At 41.2% G+C, this 6,000-nt stretch overlaps 1 protein-coding gene across 1 annotated transcript in view; it reads right to left on the minus strand.

The window, feature by feature from the left end:
- Nucleotides 1–5,764, minus strand: part of MID1 (midline 1) — a 112,281-nt gene extending 106,517 nt beyond the window's left edge. Inside the window, exon 1 of the mRNA XM_009287839.2 lies at nt 5,648–5,764. The gene's annotated coding sequence lies outside the window, so the exon portion shown is untranslated. The remainder of the gene's footprint in view (nt 1–5,647) is intronic.
- Nucleotides 5,765–6,000: the final 236 nt, after the last annotated feature.

Below are 6,000 nucleotides of genomic sequence, written 5' to 3' on the forward strand. Positions count from 1 at the left end.
AATATTTAAAGACAGTGCTGTTCAACAGCTCCTGATATGCAAAAACAAATACTCAGCATAAAAGAAAATGACTAGTTCATCCTATTCGTACATTTTCACTGACAGAAGAATGATTAGCTGCCTTGTCTAGAAGTAAGTTACATGCAGTGTTTCCATATTGTTGAAATAGTTGTTTGCAACATTTAAAGGATATTAATACAGCAAAAGCACATCTACTATGCTGTTTGTAGTGATATAAAACCTAGACAACATCCCTCTCTGGTTGAAACGTATGCTAGTAGGAGAATATATTTTCAAAAAGCCAAATCCTGTATGTTATTCAGTGAGACAAGAACATCTCAAAGAATTAAGGTCTTTGGCACAATATCACATATTCCTTCTCATGGGAGCTAAAACAATAACTGAGCCTGAAATGCTAACAGGCAAGGAAAAAAAAAAAAATCATGTCCTGTAAATCCCAAACCAATCAATAAATAGCTGATTTAATATTATCTATAGTATTAGATACAGTATTACACATGTGTGCATAAATCTATACTAGTATACATTTGGAATGCTTTTTGACCTTTATTTTTTATATTCTTGCAACTCTCGTAGCTTCACATTCTTTAGATACAAGATTTAATATTTCCTCTAAATGCTTCAGGGGAACAAAAGGAAAGGATTGTTTAATCTTTAGCACATGTGAATCAGCACAGGTCTACTGGTATCAGCAGCGACCTCCTAATAAATTTATGGCTGAAGGTCTGTTCCAAAAACCTATTCAACTAAATTCACACTCTTCATTTGAGAAATTGGTATTTATTCTAGGGTATATCATAACTATACAACAACAAATATTGAGGAAGCAGGTTCACATCGTGGTCTGGATACTGGCAGCATGGGAAACGATGACTGGAGCAGCCCCAAAAACTTGCCGAAGGGGACAAATTGCTATATACCACACAATTTTTTTTCTCTCTCATTTCAAGCTAAGAGCTTCCTAGATGATGGATGCTACTCTGCAACAGAAGGAAGGTAAAATAATTTTACCCAAATAGTAAATACCAAAACTCACCAGTTTTCATAGGGCTTTGTTTGCACAGTAGAGCTGGAAATCTCTCACATTTCCCCAGCTGGGAATTTCACTTGTGTAATGCCTTAGGTGGCATGGTACTCCCTGATCTTTAGCGAAGGCGATACAGCAACAGAAATAGTTCAGCACATTCCTTCTAGTCATATATGTTCACACACACTGATACGTAATTTAGTGCAGCTTGGAAACACCGGGGCCCTTAAGCTACTGCAAGTTTTCAGGGAAGATCTTAGTGTGGCCTAAAGAAATGATTGCATTCTCTTTCCGGAAGGTTGTCCTATGAATTCTTTCCCTGCAGCTAAGTAAAGGGGATCATAAATACCACTTAAATTCATAATCATTGCCTCCACCTAGATAATGACATTATAAGTTCTCAAGGAAGAACCCCGCGGTCTGCTTTCTTATCAAAGAGAGCCTTTAAAATAGCAGTTAAGAAATGTCCCAGGAACTACAACAGGTGTGAAAGTGTGGCCTCGCCAGCCACATAGGACTCTGAATTTAAACTACCTGCAAGATGCACTTTTGACTAACTAAAGCTTCTTGTGTTTATAAAGCTATCCCTATTGCATTGCAAGACACACAATGTTAGCCTCTCGCTGTCCTGCTCTCTGCTCCTCATATGTGATTGTTAAAAAAGCCTATAAAAGGTTTTTGATTTTTTTTAAAAGAACAAACACACATTCTCAGTGTTTCATTCTGTGCATTTGCAAAGACTACAAAGAGATTCTGGTGATTGCAAAAAAAAAAAAAAACCACCCCACTGTCCAACATTGAGGAGCTCCTCCTAATTTATGCCTGCTGTACTCTCAGAACACTGAACTCCCTCAGATCAATGGTATATTTAAAAATCAAGACTGTAATCAGGTAATTAGAAGGGGAAATTAGCTGTGAACCGTGGGAGGGTGTAGGATAAGGAACAAATTATCTCTGTGCTCTGAAGGTAATCTATTTTAGACCTCTGACAGAAACCTCTCTCGCTGGTGCAGGAAACACCCAGCTTGGGCTTCCTGGGCCCAGGAATAACAAAACGGGAACTGGCAGGGCTGCTCCTCCATTTGGGGAGCAGAACCCTCACGCAGGCCCTCGCCAGACCCTGAGGCCTGCTCCAAGAGGAGTAGGGACGTTTTCCATCCTAGTGGTGTCACTGGGGCCACCATGAGCATGCTTCCACCACCCCACCTTGGGGTACTAGGTTCCTGTTCTCCATTAGCAGAATGATTTTAGCAGCATTCTTTGGCCCTGTAGACCAGAACAGAAACCTGCAAATACCCCGTAGCAAATCACTAGCAGAACAAATATGAGAAACCAGTTCCTCTCTCTTGCTGCACAGTGGTTCCTAAACACAGAGGGTGGCATTCATCTGAACTGGTCTCTGTAAGGTCTATTGACTACTCTCTTGGTAGTCAATAGAAAGAAACAGGCATCTCTAAAGGCATCTCATTTAAACTATTTTAGAATATCTTTAGGACTAAGTGATCTGTGCTTTCTAGATGTGCTTATTTCATTCCAGGTATGAAAGGAACTTAAGAACGCTAAGAAATTAAGACTACATCAACTAACAAATAACTATTTCCCATGTTCTTGAGCTCTAAAAAAAGAAAATGGAGATTCTAAATCTAGTCTTTGTCATTCTTATGAGCTCAACAATCACTTGTTTAGTCAAATTTGCTTCCAATAATTCTCTTCCAACATAAGTAATTTCTATCATTCTCTGTATTTAAAGATCCAAGAAGATACACAGAAAACTGAATTGTGTTGCAGGAGAATGATCCCAAAACAACCTGTTTCCAGCTGACACTACTGAGCAGGGATTTTTCTGGATTTGGATGGTTCTGGTCCCTGCTGCACGTGAAGGGTGTGCGGACAGTTCCTGAGAACCAGACGCAATGGGGTCTGCACTAAGTCTTAAGACCAGCCTGCTTGGCATGACAAACCTAACTTCAACTTCTGTATTTTATTCACAGTTTTTTGACAAAATAGTAGCTTGCCTTCCTATACTGCAGATCATGAACCAGGTGCAAGACTCTTGTCCTTCCAACTGTTCATCCCCATTGTTTCTGCCATCCCACTGCAGCTCCCTAACAGGCTTCAAAGAGTTAAGTTTCTCCCACTTACAATACCAAGGAGTGTAGTAACTACTTCACTAGTCCTCTCCTCAGGTTGCCTGGCATTACCAAATGGCAGTATTAAGCCAAATAACCCAAAATGGTTAGTGCATGAGTAAAATAGTGCATGAGTAAAAATTCTGACCCCGACACAGCAAGACACAAAACGAAAACGGCAAAATCAACTGAGAAGAGAAAGTAGAGAGTTGTATGTCATGGTTAACAAGAGCCGGCTGTTCTGCCCCTAAGACACTCAAGGGTTTAGCATCCCAACCCAGCCTGTTCAGTGAGGCACCACACCCCTCACTCACAATGAGATGCAAAGTCTAAGTCTTTACTCCTTGCTAATAAAGCTAAATCCTAAGAAGGTGGCAAGTTTCCACTTAACCTCTCTTGAGGACTAAGTCATGTCAGCTGGTGCTTTTTGCAAAGAACCAGTAATGCTTTATTGCTTGCCAGAGGCACACCCACATGTATTTTATTTCTTGAGAAAGTGTTACTTAACAGAAACATACCACAATAAACCCTGGTGATCTCAAATATTTTCTTCTATGCATTTACAACCTTTAAGTATGTTATCCTTTAAAGACTTTTTAAAGACCTGAGACAAAACCAATCTTTAACCACAGCCATAATCTTGCCTCACAGGTTTTTAGTAACCACACTATGGCAAAACTTCATTGCTTCACGCTAAGAAATTAAGAGCAGCAAAGGGCTGCATTGTATCAGCAATGTAATTTGCAGCTTAGAAACTGAAGTGGTAAATAGTACTAGTCTTTTTAAACCCTACTGATGACCAGAGAGATGCTCTGGGAGCTGAAGTAAATTAGGAAACCAGGTAACACCAGTTTCTAATCCAGCTAGTGAAGTGATAAGAAAAAATTATCCAATTTGCCTGTGCTTCACTTGACATCAACCAGAGAACTGTACAACAGCCAGAAGCTCCACTATTTGATTTAAGCTCACTGTCAAGTGAAAGGGTTGTCGTTTTGAGCTGTCACTACAGAGTGTCTTCATTGCTTAGAGTCACAGTTCCCTCCAGCCCTGAGATGTGGGTGGTGTTTGGTTTGTACAGCTCTTCTCCTGTGCCCAAGGAGATCCTCATCCTGGGAAAGGCCTTGCTGAGTAGCCTCATGAAATGAACGGAGAATGCTTTTTCACTACCCAGCTATGGCTGTGTTCTGCGAAACACACGCACACGTATGCATGCACACCCACACGCATGAAAAGGATCCATTGGCTATAGGTGGTTAGACTACTTACTAGTTTGGTTGGGCTACTTACTAGTTTACTTGACATCCTCAAATTAATTGTCCTGCAGATAGTCTTCAGAACATCCCAAAAGGGAGTAGGAAAAAACAACTAAAATGAGCAATTGCTTCTGCATAACTGTATCAATGCCCCAGATAGGCCTCTCAAGTAAAAGGTTCTCAATGTCACTCACAAAATAGCTTAGTAGCTTTTAAGATAGCATGGAAAGAGAAAACAATAGCTTAATTACATCCCTTTGAGACGTTCCTCATCAACAACATATGAAGTCTCACAGTTTATCTCAAAAAACTAGAATAAATTGTACATTTCCTGTCAGCTAGCAAGCAGATCACCATTACCGTAATAAAGAGAGTAGCACTGTGAAAGAATTACTGGCATGCATCTGTACAACCTCCAGCCTCAAGCTTTTTTGTCCAGAGGCTTGTTAAATATCTACTTTAAAATTTGACTGAATGTCAGTTTATCTTGTTCTCAGACAATTGCTTGGCTTGAAATACTGTGCTGGGAAAATCACATTAGAAATTCTGTACCTGTGGACTATACATGTTTCTCATCCTCCTAAATGTACGGCGTGTTTTGGGGGCTTTTGTGGATACAGAACTTGTATACAAAGTAACTGTAGTGACCAGACCATCACTCTGAGAATACCAGTGCCAAAAAGTACATCCTTTGAAAAAACATCATCTCTCGGCCATCATACTTGAACACGTCATCGCTTTAGGTTATGTAACTTCATCAGTTACACATAAATAAATGTGATTTGAAAGGCTTTGCACAAGGAGTGGAGCAGGCTTTGGGGAATGACCATATTTTTTCATTCTTCTCATGTAAACATGTATCTCGGCCTTCATCTGTTGTTTTTAAAACAGAATTATAATGTTCCAGATGTTGTTAACAGTATGAAGATGCTAACGCCCCCTTTATCTCTCTTACTAGTTTTACAACAACTAACAAGACAACAATAAGCCCTGATTTGAAAACACAAGATGAAAAAGACTCTTTGCTAAAAAAGTTCCCTTTTTTCCTGAGTTTTCAGTACCGAAAAGATAATTCATCACAGCAACAGAGCAAACCTCAACTCTTCCCCTACGACTGCTAAATGCATTATAAAATACTTCCTAAACTACTTGCAATGGCAAGTCTACACATACACATCAGCTCCAGCTCCCGAGAAGCCACCCAGCCGCATACCCACCGCTGGATCCCGCCCTACAGCTTCTGGCCGAAACATTGCTGCGGAGACAGGGACCGCGCTGACCCTCTCAGAAAGCACCGGCAGCCCACCCGGGAGAGGCAGTAGCAGCCACCACCGTCCCAGTAATCCTGTGGCAGCACTGACTGCGTCTGCAACTGCGAGACAGTCGTGGCCGAAACACAACAGGAAAATCTCCCCTACAATTGCAGGAAAACCCGCTCCACCTAACCGCCTCCGCCAGGATCCGTGCTCCCAAAGCCAGCCCTTCGCGCTGCGCCCACAGCAAAATACCTCCTCTCCCTCCCAAGGGCCAGCCTCGGCGGGGTGAGAAGGCAGGAAGAAATGGATCCTCT

The sequence above is a fragment of the Aptenodytes forsteri genome, unplaced genomic scaffold (genome assembly GCF_000699145.1).
Source record: "Aptenodytes forsteri isolate BGI_AS27 unplaced genomic scaffold, ASM69914v1 Scaffold200, whole genome shotgun sequence".
In the NCBI taxonomy this organism is placed as follows: domain Eukaryota; kingdom Metazoa; phylum Chordata; class Aves; order Sphenisciformes; family Spheniscidae; genus Aptenodytes; species Aptenodytes forsteri.